Raw genomic sequence first — 20467 nt, 5'->3', positions numbered from 1 at the left:
CTTTTATAGGAAATAGATGCAAATCATTTGGGGATGGTGGGTCATGATTTCTGCAGCTTTGCTTTCTGATCATTACAAGAGATTATGTGGGAAAACATTGATAATGCGTGAATTTGGGTGGAGACTAAGTGCGTATACATTGTACTCATTTTCTTTTCAATTTTTCCGCAGTTCTAGAAAGATTTGAAACAGAAGGCTTAGAGAGGAAGAGATAAACTGGTGGAAAAAGAAAACACAACCTTGATGAAGAAAATAGTAACACTTACTGGAAGGTATAAAAATAGAACTAAATATTCTATGCTCATAGATGGAAGAATCCAGTATTTTTAAGGTAGCAAGTCTACCCAAAATACTTCTAGTGTGAGTCTGTGGAATCCACTAAACTATAAAGAGAAATGGCAAAGGTAATAGTGAAGAAGGACAAGGTAGGAGAATTCCCTCTGCCTTGTTTTGAGACTATTGATAAAGTTCTGGTAATTCAGATAGGGAGGCATGGTCCGCAGGGTTAGGGCAGAAAGCCCCGCGCTTACCTGGGGACTTTATATGTGAGAGTAAGGATGCTGTAAATTAGTGAAAGAGACCGTGACCTACACGGAGCTGGGCCAACTGGTTATTCAGAGGGAAGGCCAAAGTCAGATCAGATCCCAACCTTAGACACATAGAAAAGTAAATTCTACCAGAATTAAAGACTCACCTATAAAAATCAAAACTTTATAACTTTTAGAAGAAACTTTTGGATCATATTCTTACGGCTCTGGAGTAGTGAAGGATTTCTTAAAGTATGAAAGCTGCAGGCCGTAAAGAAAACAACAGTTGACACGTTTGACAGATTTTTTTTCAAGGGACAGGACGCTGCACAGTAAAGAAAATAAAAGCTAAGCTAGGAGAAAACACTTGTAATATGTATTACCAGAAGTTTTAGAGAATATTTAAAAATCAATTACGAAAATAGGAACAACCCCGTAGGAAAATGGGCAAGGGGTCTGAAGAGATCATTCATAGCAAGGAAATAGAAATCACGAATAAACCCGTGAAAAATGTCCAACTAGGAAGCGGGTGGTGCAGACAGAAACGGTGAGATACCGCTCTTGCCACAGCCATCGGACTGTCAACACTAAGTCACGATACCGAGCGCTGGTGAGGGATGGAGCGCAGGACGCTTTCGTGCACTGCTCGGGGCGGTAGAAACGATCGCAACCTCATCGAAGAAAAGCGTGACCGCAGGCAGCACTCTTGAAGATACGCACGGTGAGACCAGGAGGACCCACTTCTCTGTAGGGCCCCAGAGAAGCTCTTCTCACGGCCCGTGATGGAAACCGTACACATTGGAAAACGAGAATCCAACAAATGGAAAAGGAAGACACGGTTAACATGCAGTTTATAGAAGTTACACGTTATCTATCAACACAGAAGCATAAGGGGTTTGGCTCATGCAGTTACAGAGATCGAAAAGTTGCAGGATCTGCAGCTGGAAGGCTGTAGACCCCGGAGGGCTGATCCTGCGGCGCCACTCTGAGCATGAAGGCCCGAGAGCTGGCGCAGACCCGGATGTTTACGCTCCGGGGCAAGTCCAAGTCCGAAGGCAAGAGAAGAGCGGTGTCCCAGCTGCAAGACAGTCAGGCAGAGAGCAAATATGCCCTTACTTTTTCAGACCTCCAGTAGGTTGGATGAATCCCACGCACAAGGAGGAAGGCTTTAGCCAATCTACCAGTTCAAATGTTAGTCTCATCCGGAAACACTTCATAGACACACCCAGAGTAATATTTAACCAAATGTCCAGGCACCAGGCAAGTTGACGTACAAAATTCATGAGTGCTCTGTGTGTCTGTCTGTCTGTATCTATCTATCTATCACCTACCAAAAATTAACCACCACTCTGTGTGTCTAACTCTCTACCTACCTACCTACCTATGTGCCAATCTACCATCATGGAAATGAGCACCGTACCGCCGGATAACGCTCCATCCTGCAGTGGAGGACCTCGGGCTGGTTTGGCTCAGGAAAGGCCTCCCTGGGGAGGGACATCTCTGGGGAGAGCGGAGAGAAGGGAGCAAACACGTGACTACGTCAATATAATATTTTTCTCCTTCACTTTATCCAAAGTTTTTTTTCTTAATCCGAAGCAACTGCTAGATTAACAACCGACGGTTTGCCAGGATATTATCAGGTGAGAGCTTAGGAAATTCAAACTGCTCAGATGGTGGTGTATTTGGAGAGCCCCGACTCACCTGATTTTCCTCCCAGAATACGCCCAGGAGAGTTTAATGCCCTCAAGGACTCACAAAGCTTTTATGGATAACGAACGTAAGGCCTTCTCCACAGTGGCCTTCATGGCCCCACTGCTGTGTCCTTTGCTTCCTAACATAAGATTTGTTTGCAGTGGCTACTGTGAGTCACATCTGTCACCTAATCTGACATCCCGAGTCGAGGAAATGGGAAATCCTTTTAAAAAGCTGGTGCTAAAATCCTTTGGCAGCCCTCACCCACTCCAGTCTAGCGGCAGCCCCCAGGAGTCTCTTCCTCTCCTGGTCCCCCGAAGGCTTTGAGATCAACAGCTAAACCACAGGCTGCCACGGAAATAAAATATCGTTCTAATTTTCCTATTTATTTGTAAAGATTTAAACATGTTTTCCCGCAGCCCTGCAGCAAGCTCAACTCTGTTCTCTAAAAACTATTGTACAGTGACATTTTAATTTTTTTGAAAAAGTGGATTATGGATAACAAAACATGCAGCAAAAGGAGTCATTAAAATGCATACTGTAAAATTGAAACTTAAGTGTCAAGTTTTTATAGCAGTCTGTCAAATGCTTGACAATTAAAATAGCTGTTTTTAAAATTTTAATGAGACGCAAAAAGGGTGAAATGTGCCTGGAGATTGCACATTTTCAAGGCTGCACATTTTTAGCATAACGAGTCCGTTCTATATCATTACGGTAATGCCCCATTTGTAAAATTCACCATCTATTTTTAATTAAATTAGTGTATGTCATTTATTATGGGCATTATGTTTATTAATCTTTAATATTTAATTTAAGATGACTTATCTGAGTAAAAGAGAACTTAGCACAAACAAGTAGACACCCCGAGAAGTAATGGCTTTGTGGTTCTGAAGGCAGTAAATATGTTTCATCCTTATTTTTTACAGCTAAAGCTTGAGAAAGTTTAGATGTGCCTTTCCTCTTCTATTACAGAAGAGGAAAGAAATGCATATATTTTAATATTACAGACAAGCGTGCTTCATGACGTCAGCTTCTTGTTCTGAGTCCTGCTGTTCCCATTTGTTCGAAACAACCATAATCCCTCATTCTCAAACATTTACTACTTTCCTAAATTCTTCCATGAACGACATCGCGGCTGATGTTAGGAAATACAAGTTTTCTGTCCTCTCTTCATACCAAATACCGGTTTAGTCTGTGATGGTCACAGGGTGGTTTGCTGAAGACGTCATGTGACGGCACGTCAGATGCGCCGTTTTGGTTGTGTCCTGGCTTCAGTGATTCTTGTCCGAGCAGCTCAGAGAAGGAGGCCCGTTAACCGGCCCTTCTTGCACACAGGAGTACGGGCGGGAGCACCCTTCATCTCTAGTAACGTTTCTCCTCTTCAAAAAGCTTAGACTCTGTCTTTTTTTTTTTTTTTTCCTGTACGCGGGTCTCTCACTGTTGTGGCCTCTCCCGTTGCGGAGCACAGGCTCCGGACGCGCAGGCTCAGCGGCCATGGCTCACGGGCCCAGCCGCTCCGCGGCACGTGGGATCCTCCTAGACCGGGGCCCGAACCCGTGTCTCCCGCATCGGCAGGCGGACTCTCAACCGCTGCGCCACCAGGGAAGCCCTAGACTCTGTCTTGTTACTTAGAAATATATTTACAATCCTGACTTGGTTTCATTGAGGTGATAATGATGAGAAAAATCCAGTGGTGGCTAGTAGGATGGTATGAGGAAGGATGTCTGATTAAGATTTGCCTCTGCTTCTTTATTCCTTCATCTGGTGAACTGAGGAGGACTCTTGTATGCATGCATGAAAGTGTGTGTGTGTGTGTGTGTGTGTGTGTGTGTGTACACGTGTGGATGTGCCCATGTGATCTGAAAGAAATGCACATATTGGGGACCTCATAGGGTCATCTGGACTGTGCTCCAACTCCCAGGGGTGTGCTGTAGAGTCTCCGGGGCAGCCCTGGAGCTGTACCTCCTTCTCTGCCTATGGCCACAGCAGTGCTTGAGACCAACTTCAGAGTAAAAGACCTTAAGGGAACCCTCCTACACTGTTAGTGAGAATGTAAACTGGTGCAGCCATTATGGAGAACAGTATGGAGGTTCCTTAAAAAACTAAAAATAGAACTACCATATGATCCAGCAATCCCACTCCTGGGCATATATCCGGAGAAAACTGTAATTTATAAAGATACACGCACCCCAATACTCATTGCAACACTGTTCACAATAGCCAAGACATGGAAACAACCTAAATGTCCATCGACGGAGAAATGGATAAAGAAGATGTGGTACATAAATACAATAGAATATTACTCAACCATTAAAAAGAATGAAATAATGCCATTTACGGTGACATGGATGGACCTAGAGATTATCATTCTAAGTGAAGTAAGTCAGACAGAGAAAGACAAATATCATATGATACCACTTATATCTGGAATCTAAAAAAATGGTACAAATGAACTTATTTACATAGAGAACAGACTCACAGACTTAGAGAAGGAACTTATGGTTACCAGTGGGGAAGGATTGGGGGTAGGGATAAATTGGGAGTTTGGGATGGACATGTACACACGGCTATATTTAAAGTAGATAACCAACAAGGACCTACTGTATAGCACAGGGGACGCTGCTCAATATTCTATAATAACCTCAATGGGAAAAGAATTTGGAAAAGAATAGACGCATGTATGTGTATAACAGAATCACCTTTCTGCACACCTGAAACTAGCACAACATGGTCAATCAACTAGACTCCAATATAAAATACAAATTAAAAAATAAATTTCAAAAAGAATAAATTAATTTTCATATTAAAAAAAATAAAGATCTCTCTACCTTCTCCTCAGCATCAATTGCACACTCAGCACAGCTTCTGCTCCTAGACGTGATGCCTCTAATATGATCATCTTGGTGAAGGAACAACACAGGCCAAGGAATCTAAAGAAGCAAAGAGCTAATTTTCCTGTAAATATCTCAGCAGGACACCAAAGGGAAAGCGGGGCGGCAACCCAGGAGCACCCAAGGATCAGTATCCATTTCCCATCAGCTGTTTCCAACGTCAGATCAAATTTGAGTCTCAGGCTTTGCTGATTTCACTTGGGGACCTAAAAGCACGTTGTAATTATTTCCAAATAAAGGCAACTTATTTTGTAAATATGACCATTAGAGTGATTTGCATTTACTGTATTTAACTCAGCACATTAATGGATAGTTACATATTCATTTGCTTCGAGGGAAAATTGTGCACTTGCAATTGCTATTGTTTTATGAATCTATGAATAGCTCAGAATTTGTAGAAGCCAAGATTCCATGTGTATCTTCAATTTTATTTCCTCACAGATAACAAGAATCCATATCAGGGAGTAAAGGTGGAAATCACTCACACTTGTAACCTCTCTTTGGTATAAGTTGGAAAGCTAACTACCTTCCATGGCATAACTGGGACACTCCAGGCAATTTCTCACGGACAAGCAGCTGATAATAACAAATGATGGCTTGGCTGGTACCTTTGCCCGGTCTCTTCATCTCTGGTTCTGATCACTGTTGGGTCAAATCCACAGAGAGACGGTCTGTGTCGGCAGCAACAACAGCTCCAAGTGGGGCCTCCAAGATCTGATGGCCCCTCGTTTTACACAGACTCAAATCCTGGACCAATCTCAGACACGTGGAAGGCAACTCTGACCACGGGGGTCAGCAACTGGGGCCTCTGCACAGGACTTTGGCATATGGATCCCAAGCATTTGCCCTCGGAGGAGAGACCTGGAAGCCCTGGGCTGAGCAACAGTAAGAAAACAAAGTGATAAACCAAGAATGATCAGGACCCAGCGATGGCATCAAGAAGTCTTAGCCATTTGTGGAGGAGGAAAGCACCAGACAAATTAAAAACAAAACAAAACCAAACCAGAGGAATTAGGGAAACAAAACAAATGGGGCCATTTTGTGTGGGGACAAATGGCCCTACACACGTCAGCACCTCCTGAGGGCACCCTGTAAACCAGAGCTCAGCACCATAATTGATGGTGCTAATTATGTCCTTGTCATTAGGGGAAGTTAAATGATGTTCAGACTCTGCTTAATTATGTTGTTCTTTGTAGGGGTGCATATGCTACCTTTTATAAAGTTTTCCATACAAATGGCTATAATTTTTTAAGTTCCTGATGTTACCTGGAAATCTCAGTTACCCAGAAAAACAATTTCTCCATCCTGCCTCATTCCCCAAAGGAGACACACAAACGAGACATCTTTGGAGCTCAGTTCATTGGCCCATTGCAATGCACCAGATAGATGAGAAGAATCCAGCAAAGGGTGTAGATGGCTTCAAGGGAAGCCCTCACTTGGGCAGGCTGGAGGGCAGAGAATAGACCACCCACACCCCTGGTTCCAGAGCAGCCAGACCTTGAAGACGCACGTGGGTATTTCGGGCCCTCTGGTCTCACTGGAAGACTCACCCTCCTCCTCAGAAAGAAGATCAGAAGATGGCAGCTTTCCAGAAAGCTGAACAGTGGTGCAGGAGGAAGCTGGACTTCAGGAACAGCACAACTGGGAGAGCTCCAGGTCTTCTTACTCCGGGGTCTGGAAGCTACTTAGCCTCCTGAGCCCAGTTTTCTCATGTGCAAGTGGGAGCAGTAACTCTGCCCTGAGGGTTGAAGGTTTGTCTGGAGGCCTCTTGTAATAACAGGTGAAGGTGCCTGGCCTGTGCCAGCCTTTGTGGGCTCAAGACGAGTCAAGGTACTTTCTTCCTCTTTTGCTGGTGTCACAGGCTGTGAGGAGGGGGTGGGGTGCTTGGCAGGTGGACAGTTATGCCCTGGGCTGTGCTAGCAGAGCTGGGTCAGCTTCTTGCATGGAACGTGGCAGTGGGGTGACTGAGGGCCTGTCACACAGAAGTCACCAACTTCGGCTTAGGAGTCAGATGAACTTGGGTTGACTGTATTATTATATATTCACTTACTATAGCCACATAGTAGGTGTGATCTTGGGCAAATGTTGCAGAGGTCGCTAAATGCCACCCAACATTAATTCTCCCTTCTTTCTTAGCAGTAGAACCCAGATTTTATTTAGGGTAGCAGTGTGCCCAGGTAAAAGGAGATTTTCTCAACTTTTTTTTTTTTTCTGTGCCAGCTAATGAAATACAAGCAGAAGTATTGAGAGGGAAGGCTGTTAAAGATTGTTGACCTAGTTTAGAGATGAGTCTGTGTCTTCCCTTTCTCTTTTCCCTCTTGCTGCTCATTGGAATGTAGACATAAAGGTTGGCACTCTGGCAGCTATTTGGAGCCATGAGGTGAATTTGAAGATGGAAGCTGGGCACTGAGGATGACAGCTGAAAGATAAAAGGAACGTAGGTCCCTCATGTCTTCATGAAGCTGTCAAACCAGCCTGAACTGCTTTCCTTTGAATTTAAATGAGAGACTCAGAACTCATGTGTTACAGCCACCAATACTAGGATACCCTTTTCACTGAGCTGAATACAGTTCTAGCTAATACAATAAGCCACTGGGTTTGTGGCCTTTCTGCTTCTGGGAGCAGGTAGAGAGGGCAGGCCCAGGGGGCACTGCTGGATGCTGGTGGTCTCTGCAAGCCTGCCCAGCCAGGGGCAAGGATGAGGGCCTGGCAGTTGTGCAAGAGAGCTCAGGAGCACAGATAAAGAGGCCAGAGAATGGAAACCTGGGCAGAAGATGCTGGACAGTAGGTCCAGAAAAAGAATGTAAAAGGGGTGTCGGGGAGAGCTTGTGGCAGCTTTCTCTCTGAGTGGGTTAAGGGCTCCCTGGGGACGTATGTTCAGGACTCTGGGGTATCCACCCATGGGGGAGCAGACCCGAAGAAGGAAGCCTGCCAAATATTTGCATTCATGTTGAATAGAGAGGTATTTTTCTTTCCTTTTCCATTTATTCAAAGCAGTCCCACATACATGAGTTCATCCTAGCTCACATCCACCCCGTTAGAGTGGGACTCAGAGGGGTCAAGTGTTTGGTTCAAGGTCACAGAGCTAGTGAGTAAAGACACGCACCTTCTGCTCCAGCCCCAGTGCTATTTCCTCTCTGTCACCGCTGCCTCATTAATTCATGAGCGCTCAGCTCTGCAGGGACTTTGCACCGGGAGAGCCAGCAAGAGCTCGCCAGAAATGATTTCTTGATGAAGTAAAAGGGGCGGGCTCTTCCCACCCGACTTTAGACCTGAAAAAAGCACAGCTTTCCAGAATGTTTCAAAAACTGCCACCAGGAAGCAGAAAAGGACACTGCTGTGCTTGGGGTCCCCCCGGCACAGGGGAGGGCTTATCTCCCTGCTCTTCTCATATTCCTGGGCTGACATCCTGGGCCCCGTGCAGGGGCCGGGGTGACGTGGCAGAGACGGCATGGGACATTGGCACCAACCTCAGCCTAGCTGGGGAAGCTGGGGGCAGGTGGGGAGTGACGGGAGACTCCCGTGGGAATAGAAGGGCCCTGCGTTTGTGACCTAGGGTTTAGGAAGGTGACCCAGCGGCCATGGTGGTATTTCAGGGCACGGGTTTGGAATTTGGTATGCAGTTGGGGCCCCTCTTAGGAGGAGAACGTGGGGAAAGAAGCATTTGCTAACAGATTGATACATGAGTTTTTTTATTCATTCATCATCTCACTTACTGAGCATCCATCATAATCAAGGCGTTGGGGGCACAGGGGAGAGAATTCTGGCCTGTCGCCTACTCACCAGGCGACCCTGGATGCGCCCCTTCTGCGGGCCTCAGTCTGCCATGCTTCCAGCCTTAATTTTCTGCAAACCCCATGGCATAGCCCCTCTCCTTCCAGATAAAGTTGAGTGCTTTGGACATTCTGTCACAGGGGCTCTGTAATTGGCCGCAGGGACTCTGGGCCTCAGCTTGACTCCCCTGGGAACAGCCCCCCGGCCACCTCGCCACCCTGAGAAGGAAGAGGAGCTGGTGGAGACACTTTCCACCCTCTGCTCTCCCTGACCTACCCCCGAGAGGTCTTGGAGAGGAGGGGGGCCTTGTAGAGGGGCCAGGACTCTGATCTTGTCCTTCCCAGACGCAGGTGTATGGAAAGGACGGCACTGGGCTGATTTAGGGGAGCTCCTCCTCCCGGCTGCGAGGGAAACGAGGCACAGGCCGGTGCAGGGCCCCCGCGACACAGCCTCGGTCCGCGGTGCACCACCACCTTCGGGGCGGGGCCCGTAGAACTTGTGGGCTCAGGGCCTTCTGACATTGACACCCTTTAACGGATTAAGAAATGAGAACCAGAACATGTTTAAAGCTAGGCTAGATGGAACAGGAGGGCTGTGTGCGTGAAGGCTAAGAGCAGAGGCGGGCAGGGCCGGAAGCAGGGCTACTTAAGTTCCCTGGGCCTACCTGTAAACCTAGGATGCTCGTAACAATACTAGCCATGCCAACAGCCTCGTTTGTGGTAAGGATTAAAAGTGTAGCGGGCTCCCCTGGCGGCGCAGTGGTTGAGAATCCGCCTGCCGATGCAGGGGACACGGGTTCGAGCCCCGGTCTGGGAAGATCCCACGTGCCGCGGAGCGGCTGGGCCCGTGAGCCACAACTACTGAGCCTGCGCGTCCGGAGCCCGTGCTCCGCAACGAGAGAGGCCGCGATAGTGAGAGGCCCGCGCACCGCGACGAAGGGTGGTCCCCGCTCGCCACAACTAGAGAAAGCCCGCGCGCAGAGACGGAGACCCAACACAGCCAAATAAATAAGTAAATAAAATTCAATAAATTTATTTTTAAAAAGCGTCATCAGTGTAAAGTGTTAGGACGCGGTCCCAGCACAGGTGGCCACGTGTCCCGGTTATCGCCACCCCCTCCTCAGCACCCTTCTCACCAGCGTTATCACCTTCTTCATAGTCTTCGGTGGGGCAGCTCTGGGCATAAGCGGATCCTTGGACTCTGCAAAAAAACGTCAAGCCTCGCTTGGTGTGGAATTTAGACTCAGATCCCTGCTTCGGTTTCAGGTGCTTCTGGAACTCCTGGGCTGGGGTCCTGGCCCCAGGGTCTGCTGGACCCAGGCTGTTGTCCCCATAAACTGGGTTCCTCCCTGAGGTCTCCTGCTCCCGCTTTCTCCCTCTGGGAACACGGTCCTCTCCTGCCCCTCCCCTCCCTACCCGGGGTACGGACTGTCCCACACAGGCAGGTGGAACGGAGAATCCGGGTGACTCCCTCCCAGCTGCCTGGGCTGCCCCACGGGGCCCTGACCACACTAGCGCTGCCTTAGCCCAGAAGCTGCTGTCTCACGTCCACACCCCAGCTAGCCAGGCAGGTGGGGCAGAGAGGATGAATAATTAGCCTCCACGCCACTGGGTTCAAGGGGATACTCAGAACCAGGTAGGACATCAAATCATCTCCAGGGGGACAGCAAATGCCATGTAGACGGGGATGCTGCCACGAGGCCGCTGTCAGAAGCGAACAAGAGAAAGGTATTAACCCTTCCAGGGGTGTGCGGCCCTAAAGGTTGTTTTCCTTAGCTACGGGCTGGAAACCACTTCTCTGTGAGGCTGCCACCCTCAAAACCAGTCTCTGGGGGGCTCAGGAGCCTACCTCCGGCCTAAAGACTTGTTGTTTTTCTTTTCTACAAAGTCTACGATTTCAGGGTCTATTTGTGTCTATTATGCAGAAAGACATCCCTGCCAGCTGCAAAAGCCTGGGACTGTGGGCTTAGAAATGGAAATTTCTCCTTCTCATCCGCAGCCACCAGCCCAAGTGATCCCTGCGGGGGCTGTTGGAGCATATGAGGCCCCCAAACAGAAAGTCTTGCAAAGCCCAGAAAAGCATGTTCTTGGAGTCTTGATTACATAACAAAACCAGAAATGCTGCTGGCACGGTTTTGAGTGTGCTGATGGTTGTGGGGGAAGCGTCCCAGCCCCTCTGGCCAGAGCACGCTGTGGGAAGAGGTGCGGCGCGGCAGGTCCCTGCCCCCCCCCCCAGCTCCCAGCACCCAGCTTGACCCCCAGAGGGGCTGCCCCCGCCCCTCGCTCCCCGGCAGCCCCTCCCCATCCCAGGGAGCAGCCGGGGGGTGGGCCTCTGGCCTGCCTGTGCATTCTGGCCTTTGTCCTGCTCAGCACACTTCCCCTTCCCGGGTCCTACCAATCCTTCAGGTCGATTATGCTACAAACGTGTGGTGCGTGTGTGCGTGCGTGTGGTGTGTGCGTACGTGTGCGCGCGCGCGCAAGAGAGAGCTATCGACCCAAAGAAGAAAAAAACCGGATGCTGGGTCTGCTGTTCGAAACGTGGTGCAGGTTTCGCATTTGGTGATCGCTTCTTTCTCCACTGGGCTCCTGCCCCCGTGCTTCTGTGTCAGATTTTCCTGGCAATTTGGCGGAGCTATTAATGCATTAATTGAGATGAACGCCCTGCCGTGCTGATGCATTTGGGAGGCTTATTAAGAGCTGGAAAGTGTGTGTTGCCGCACGAGTCTTTCCAAAGCGGGCCGAGTCCTTCTTCCTTATGGAGAGGGTGGCGGAACCTTGATTAAATTATCCAAAACCCTCATCAAAGAACCAGAAGCTTTCAGTCAGAGGCAGGATGCTGGGCCGGCAGGTGCTTAAAAGCAACGCGAAACAGGAGGACATCAGCGGATTCAAAGTGGTGTAGACTTTGGCAGCCTTTAAGGACTGCAATGGCCCAGAACCCCCACTGCTCAATTGGACAAAGTGACCAGTTAACTATGTAGATCCTGGAGATGGGGCCATCCGCCCAGCTGCCTTTACTCTTATTTGGATAGAGTATCCAAATATTGTAATATATAGATATATATCCATTTGAGGTTTGTTGTGTGATAAAACAATATTTGATGCTTTCGGAGGCTGGGAAAATATTAACAGCAGGAGCTCTGTGATTTTAAAATTTCATTATAGAGGTTTCAGCTTTCTTTTCTCTTCCCCTAATCTCTCCTTCTGCTGTGAGAAGCTGCACAAAATCATAATTAGGCAGGATGTGGGAGCGTGGCTCCACGGGAGGGCTGGGGGCCGGGGAACCGGTGAGCAGAGGCGCGGCCACAGCAGGGTGCGCAGGGGAGCCCGGCCCCATCAGATGCCGACCGCGGGCCTTCCCGCGAGCAGGGCCTGGGCTTGGCTGGGGTCAGTGATCCAGCCAGCCTCCTGACCTCACCCTGCAGGCGTGGGCGAGCCGGGCAGGAAGGGCTGCCCCTTGTGGAAGTTCAGCCTGTCCATGCAGCACAGGGGCCAGGCAGCTGCGGGGGGGTGTCCCTGTCCTCCCGCTGGGCTCGGCCACCACGACTGTGGACCGGACTCCTGCTCTCTGTGCTCGTGAAGTCAGGAGCCCGCAACTCTGCATCCAGGATGTCAAGGTCTCTGAATGCAAACAAGTGAACCCACAGTGGCCAAGGTCTCCATGTGCGGCCCTTGTCCTGTCACGGGGAGACTGTGGCTACAAGACAACTTCTAGTTCATTCCCTGAGGCCACGACTGAACCGCTCAGCTGTTCACAACAGCTCAGCTGTCTGGGTGTTTGGCGGGGGGGCAGAGGAGGTTATCTTTCCGTCGGGCAGGAGCGCCCCTCTCCCGTCTCTCTGTGGGCCTCCCGCCTGTTCTGGCCTCTCCCGGCCCCTCCTCTGCCTCTTCTTCCTCCCCATCCTCTTCTCCGGCCTCATGAGAACCTGTGTCCTGACTGGGCATCACCTAATTGGTACCCACTGGAAGACGCCAGTCAGAGCTGGATGAAATGAGCCCTTCTCCTGCAGTGATGCATTTGTGATTTGAAAAAGGGTCCTTTCCCATTAATTAACAAAGAACACGTAGTTATGTGGCCCTGGAGAGGAAGGATGGAGAAGAGTTGGGGTTGATGGGAACAGCAATCAAGAACAGCTGTAGTGGTTTCCGGGGCCAGAGAATCCCGCCCGGGAGGGCTCTGCCCATTCTGTGTGGTAAATCTCATTAACACGGGGGCGTGTCTCCTTCCTTCTCTGGGGGCACTTACCGCTAAGTGGGCGACACTCCATTATATTTGTACTTGCAACCACATACGACGGGCCCTTTTGAGGCTGAGATCCCAGATGGCTGTGGAAGTGTTATCGGAGGTCCAAGCACAGTCCCTGGGTCATAGACGGAAGACCCGCCCAAGCTGGTCCTTGGCCATGGTGGGGCCACAGCTGTGGAAGCTGCCCCAGGTTCACTTGGCTTGTCTTAAAGCACAGATTCTTCTCAATCCCTGATCAATGAAACCCATTGCGTCCGCGCAGAGAGTAGGGTTGAAAAGGGACTCGTATAACTGAGAGATGGTGAGAAATATTCAGCGAGTCGCCCCGCGCCTGGACCTCTGCCCCCCAGCCTGGGCTGTGGAGGGACCCGGCTCGGGCTCCACGTGCTGCCAAGGCTGACGGACGTGCTCTCCCTGGGCAGCTTAGCCTGGTCAGGACACGTGCGCACTGCTCTGAGCGCTGCTCCTCCGCGGGGCTTTTCACGAGTGTACAAGGACCAGAGGACAGGCACTGTCTTTCTTCTCCACACACACCCAGCGCCCAGAAGGGCGCCGTTCACATGGCCACAGAGGAGGACCACGTGCAGGCCGGCGGACAGTCGGAGTGAGAGCCTGCGGGTTGAGTTCTAACGCTCATTCATGTATTAGACGGGAGGGCAAAGTCCAGTCAAGAGCTTGAGTGAAAATTATGCACGTGTTTATTTCAATCAGATTGGAAAATAACGATCTGCAGGTTGCTTCAGCACATTTCAACAAAGTCATTGTGCGTTGTAAAGACGGCGGCACTAGCAGTAACGAGCGTTTCTGTGACTCTCCTGTCCGCGGCCTTCGCGACAGACCTGCAGAGTCACTCATGGTTTCAGACCTGTTTTGCAGATGAGGACCGTCAAGAGATTAAGTGCCTCTTGCCCAAGGCCGCAAAGCCGACACGCGGTGGGGCTAGTCTTGAGGACAGTCTGCATCTGTCCGCACTCCAGTTCTCCACAAGGCGCGGGGCTGAGCGCCAGAGACACGTGGACGTAGTGATGGCGTCCATCGGCTCGCTGCCTTTCTGCCTCCTTCTCGGAGAGTCTTCTGTAGGCTCCAGGAGTGGACTAGTGCCCCCTGACCAGGTACGTCACCCCCGCACAGGGCATGGGTTTCTTCATGGGCCCCTCTGAACCCTGGGGCACCCGCTGAATACTGGAGGTCCTAGTCCAGCCGCTGCATCCAGTCTCCCAAGGGGTCCGTGCAGCGGGCATGGCTGTGTGCTGATTCCTCCCGTTCTCCAAGGGGCGCCTCCCTGGGGCTGGAGGTGCCCGGGTCCAGGCCCAGCTCTGGCGGCACCGCTGATGTAAGTGTGGTGGAAATCTCCCCCTGCAACCTATACTGCAAACCCTAGTTTATAAGAAATCTTTTTGTTCTTCACAATATTTATTATTTAGTCATCCTCAGGGACAATGGCAGCTCTCGGCTCGAACTTACTTTTCTTTTTGACTTTAGAGAGAGCTAGCTAACTAGAGAAATGCCCTCCTGCCTACCAAGCTAACAAAACTGTCATTTTCAGTTTGCAATTACATGTTCTATTTGCTCATGTGTTAGACCTGCAGCTTCTCAAGGGGAGGGTCCTATTCGTCAACTTTGTCCCTGTCCGTCCCTGGTGCCCACACAGCAGGGACACTGTGGGTGAGCCTGGTGCCCTCCCCGCCGAACCAAACAGCCAGGGCTGCGTCGCTCGCCTGTCTTCAGAGGCGACCACAGGAGGACAGAGGGGCCGCCCAAGGGCTGTGCTGGGGTCCGGGCCATCCCGGCATTAGAGGAGGACTCCAGGGCCGGAGTCCGCAGTTGGAATGATCTTCTTACCACGGGGTGATAACACGTCCCAGCTCCAGTGCAGCGGTTGAGGGTGCAGGCTCGGGAACTAGACCGGCATGAATGAACACCCCAACTCTGCCAGTAAGGCTCCCTGACTTTGGGAAACGCACCCCACCTCTGAACTCGGCATCATCTGCTGTAAAATGGGGTGACTGTGCTGAGCCCACGAGGTGGTGGTGAAGACGAGCGGGCAGTGCCCGGGGTGCCCACAGTTGTGGTGAGAGGTACTGCCATGCACGGAGCAGGGCAGGAAGAGGGGAGGCCGGGAAGCCGGTGAACTTCTAAAGAGAGGCCCCCTCCTGAGGCTGCCGCCTCCGACAGACTGGAGGTGGCAGCGCGCGTGGACCACAGGGACCCCTTCCTCCGCCCGCGTGTTCATGTCACCGCTTCTACCCCCTTGACACCTGAATATGAGGGTGGATGTGCCTGAGCCGAGAACTGAGGACTGACTAACCCTTGCTTCGGGGGGGTGACCCCCATTCTAGGCTGAGCACCGGAGCTGGAAGGGGTCACACCCGCAGGCTCAGACCAGAGGAGCCCCCGCCGGGAGATGGGCCTCTGCTGCCCCCTTGCACTTGGACTGGAAGATCCCAACAGATGGAGAGTAGGGGACGACACAGGCCAGGGTGGGGACAGGACTCCCTGTGGATCTGACAGCCGGCTCCAGAGACAGCCTGGCCGGGTGCTCGCGGTTGAGTCTACGTACAGTCGTATATAATTCTGCACTTGCTTTTTTGGTAACCATAATGCTATACTTTTTCTATGAAAAAGGCCATACAACAACAACAGTAGTAATAACTCTGCTTGCTTGGCAAATAGAGGAGGACAGGCATATTTTTCTCTTTGGAGTTTTGTAGTTTAAACACCGCCGTCTTTATTTCTCCTGTCACCTAACTTTTCCTGTAATAACACTGTTCCCTTAGAGATGCTCCGTAAACCGCCCCCACGCTTCCCAGGTCAGTCCTAGAGCTCCCAGTGCAGAACACCGAGACCCCAGACTAGAGGGGGAGGTGGATGTTTTATGACCAGTGTGAAAATGTTGCTGCTGCAGCTCTAAATTAAGAAGCGAAATTGCTCCCGTATTGGGTATTGATACCCTTTGCACGGCAGAAGCGTTCATCTGCAATGCATTCCTTGGCAGGTGGCATATGGCGCCAGGCATGAGGACCACGGTGGAGGGGTGGTGAGATCGAGGGAGCCGGGGCTGAGGGCAGCCCTGGACTTGCAGCCTGAAGAAGGTAGGAAGTGGGCAGGAAAGGGATGTGAGTGCCGTCTTCACAGAGGATAGAGTTTCTGGTCACCTGGATTCTCAGAGCCTTGTGGATGTCCCAGGGTGGGAAGTGTTTCTCCGGCTGGGGTGTTCTGGGTGCCCAGCTCAGCACACCAGCTTGGCCCCCAGGGGGCCTGGGCCAGGGTGGCTCTGGACACCTGAACTCATTTCCAGCCCACTGTCCACGTCTGAGCTGCCTGATTGCTTTCCTGGCTGACCTTCAACAGGCTTTAAGTCTTACATTTCCTGAGCCTCCAACCGGCCCATCAGCTTATCTGTGATTTAGAAACAGGAATTGTATGTAACAGGAAGTGGCCTTCCTAAGGAATCTAGAGGGTGAATCCTTTTGGAAAATCAACTATTATTTCCAAGGGCACATGCCTAGCCAGCAACCTAGTAAGAGCTTCCACCCAAGAGAGTGGTTTCTAAGTCAGGTCGAAGTCCCCTGCACCTGGTTGGAGGGTTGGTTATTCATATAATTCACCCAACTCTGGGTAAACCAGCATCCTATTCTGCAGAAAGGTTTTTTGTTTCTTTTTCTTTTTTTTTTTTTTGCGGTACACGGGCCTCTCACTGTTGAGGTCTCTCCCGTTGCGGAGCACAGGCTCCAGACGCGCAGGCTCAGCGGCCATGGCTCACGGGCTTAGTTGCTCCGCGGCACGTGGGATCCTCCCGGACCGGGGCACGAACCCGTGTCCCCTGCATCGGCAGGCAGACTCCCAACCACTGCGCCACCAGGGAAGCCCCTGCAGAAAGGTTCGATTGCAGCTTTCTGCTCCTTCACAAGGCAGCTTCAGATGAAACAATAATGAACTAGGGGTGCTTGGACCCTCCTTGCTCAGCCTCCTGGGCTGGGGACCGAGTGGCACTGAGAGTGGGAATGGATTTGTTTGGCTTGGGCTATGGTGAGAGGCCCCTCCCCTGGCTGGCTCACCCCTATGGAGGCCCCAGCGTGATGGACATTCCAGGCCTGGCTGAGGTCTCCATGAGGCTGCACCCTTGCTTCCTCTCGGAGCGAGCTCAGCTGCTCCCCGCCGACTCTCTTCCAGACACCCTCCTTTGTGAAGCCTTTCTGGACCTCTGGAGGCCCCGTCTTCTGCTCCGGATGCCACCTGCCTCTCTTGGAGCCCTGAGCACCTGATTGGCTACATGACCACCTCCATCCCTAGAAAGGGGTTTCTGGAAGAGGATGACCTGCTTGTCTTGTCCCCTACTGTATCCCCACGGCCTGGCCCCAGGCAGCATGACGGGAATTCCAGTGGTTTCTCACGTTAGCACCATATTGGCATCTATCAATCACTGAAGGGCCAGGCACCGGGCTGAGAATTTAACATCTGACGCATCGTTTATCTCCACGGCGCCACAAGAACTTCATCATCCTGAAGTCCCCGCGATCCTGCCTCTTACAGTGAGGAAGCAGAGGCACAGAGAGCTCCAGAACAACAGTACCCAGGGGCCAGAGTAAGGGAGGGATGGAGCTGGAGTTTGAACCCTGGAATCGGACTGCCAGCCAGGTGTGTCCTAAATCAATGGGAGAGTGCCCAGCAGGTGTGGGGGGACCCCCCCAGCACAGGAACGAGTGGACAGAAGGTTGCCGTCGGCCAGGAAGGCAGCAAAGGGGGACACACTCTGGGCCCCAGAGGCCCCGGCCCAGCAAGACTGCCCTGCCCACCTGCCCAGTGGGGTTTCCTGAGGGCCAGAGCCGGCCGCTGGCCAAGTGTCCTTTGGTGTTATTAAATAGGGAGTCACATCACTGTAGCCCTGGTGAGTCTAGAAGAGACTTGGCGGTAAGCATCCTGCTTCCTCTGTGAGAGCCCAAACCCCATAGCCCTGGGTGCGAGGACCCCAGGGACAGCCAGCCCAGAGCCCGAAGGACCCCAGCATCCCTGCTCCCCCTGGGAGGGCCGCCTGCTTGCCCTGAGTCAGGCCTCTGCCGTGTGCCATTCCAAATGTGCCGGCTAATGGGCCCCCATCTATTATCATTAGCGCCTCTCTGCGCACAGGTACATGAGGGGCTGCCAGGCGCCGGCTGCGGCTCGCTGAGCGGGGGCCACGCTCCGCTGCAGATGAGGATGAGGGACACCTGCTCCAGGGCTGGCGGCTGCCGCCGTCATCCTTCACATCTCACGCAACGCTTGCTCTGTCGGAGCGCGGAGCCGGCGCGGGTGGGAGCAGCCTTCTGCCAGGTCCGCCCAGGCCCCGCCTTCCCCGTGGTCCTCTGCTCAAGTTCAGCTTTGAATGGCTGTCAGAGAAGCCCTTTCAAAATGTATTCGTTGCATATTAACCATTAGTCATTATGTTAAGGGTGTATAAAGGAGGCTTAAAACAAAAACTTTGCCTCGAAAATAAAATTTTGGGCAATGAAGATGGGGTCACGCAATATTCATTGTCTACGAATGGCATCCAACCTCCGCCACACCGTGTTGATACGTGTTTTCTCGGGATCTGGGGGCGGAGAACGGGGAGTGGAGGACCAGCTTTTGGTTGGGGGCAGCCAGGAACCTTTCTTCTTCCGGGGCACACATGACGCCCCTAGATCTTAGAGGGGGCTCATGTTTTCTAGACAAAGGCCAGCATCCTGAGACAGTACCTGGCCCCGTCCCAGCCCCGGGCCTGGCTCTCAGGAGTCGTGCGGCCTCAGTGGGCGCTGACCTCACACACCATCAGTACCATCGCCAGGGAGCCCTTTGGGCTCCCCTGGCCTGTTTCTGCCCATGTGTGTGGAAACCTCAAAGCCACACACACACACACACACACACACATACACACACACACACACACACACACACACACACACACACACGTCTATTTTTTTCTGCTAGTTGAAGAGTCTGTGTCTTTGTACCTGCGAGCTGGAAAACCTCAAGCTCCTGTGGAGTTTATTGTGCTTTACCTGGATTCTGACCTTGGCCCTGGCTGGCGTCTGGGGACTGGGACACTTTCTGACAGCTCTGGAAGTTTCCCAAAAAATCCTGTGCAGGGAAGGAGGCCAGCTCCCCTCTGGCTGGGCGTGGTGAGACTTTGGGATCCAGAAAGAAAGACTGTTCAGGTCAAGGGGAACAGAGCTGTCTGCGGCTGAAGCCACTACTTGCCCTCTTGCCTCTTGCAGCCTGTGCCTCTGGCAAAGGCTACCCACCCCACCTTCCTGGCCAGACCCTGTGATGACCCTTTCCTGCCAGGCTGGCTTCCAGCAGGCAGAGCCCCCTTGGCTGTAGTTTGCCTCTTGGGTACTTCTGTCTGCTCCCTCTCAGTCCCCAAACACACTGCCCCGCCTTGGAGATCTGGACCATATCTTGCAACCTGGGATTCCCAGCCCCTTTCACAGACACACTCGGGGGCTTGGTGGTGGTAAATGCAATTTTGATGTGGAGACTTCAGACCAGGCAGGGCACCAAGCCAGGGTTTGGGTATCAGCAGACCTCAGCTGACTTGCAGTTTTGACTGTATGTTCCTGGCTGTGTGTCTTCAGGTGACTTACTTCACCTCTCTGGGCTTGGGTTTCTCCACTTGGAAGTGGAGACACTGATAACGTTCCTCTTGAGGATATCGTGAGGATTTAACAGGTCATGAAAAATGCTCAATGAACAGGTACTCCTCTCTTCTATTCCTTTAAAGGTGAGCTGCCTCTTGCTGCCTCTTCTCATTAGGGCTATCGTCAGGAAACAATCTGATATCAGTCATTCACACTTTAGCATAAATTTAAGAGGGGGGCATATCCTGAATGGGAGTTTGAAGTCTGAGATTGCCATAGCCGAGAATACAAGATTGTTCTGTCTGTGACCTTGTAGGCATTTGCCTTCTGGGGTGGAGGCGAGTGGCTTACTAGGCAGAGAGCTTCCCGGGGTGGGGGTCACACCCCACTACTCAGGCTAATGTTTCAATGAACTTCAAGGGGTGCCTGAGGCTTAAAGGGAAACTTACAGAGGTCTGGGGATGATGAGTGGGGAACTTGCAGGAAGGGTCTCAGAGGGGACGGGTCTTTAAGGAAGCAGCTTCCAGGCTCCTTCTCCAGGCTTCCTGCTGAGCACCCCAGGCACACTTCCCTGGGGGGTCCCCTCCCCTCTGTCCCCAGTGTTGTCTGTCCCAGTTAGCTCCATCGTTTAGTTCCCATTTCCTGTTTGGACCTGGAAAAGATCAGATTCATTCTAAGAGTAAAACTCTATAACCTTTTGAAAACCAGCAGTTAAATATTAAATGAGGCATGGCATGTCCGC

This window comes from Kogia breviceps, chromosome 2 (assembly GCF_026419965.1).
Source record: "Kogia breviceps isolate mKogBre1 chromosome 2, mKogBre1 haplotype 1, whole genome shotgun sequence".
NCBI lineage: Eukaryota > Metazoa > Chordata > Mammalia > Artiodactyla > Physeteridae > Kogia > Kogia breviceps.
Note: the sequence above shows the minus strand (reverse complement) of the source record.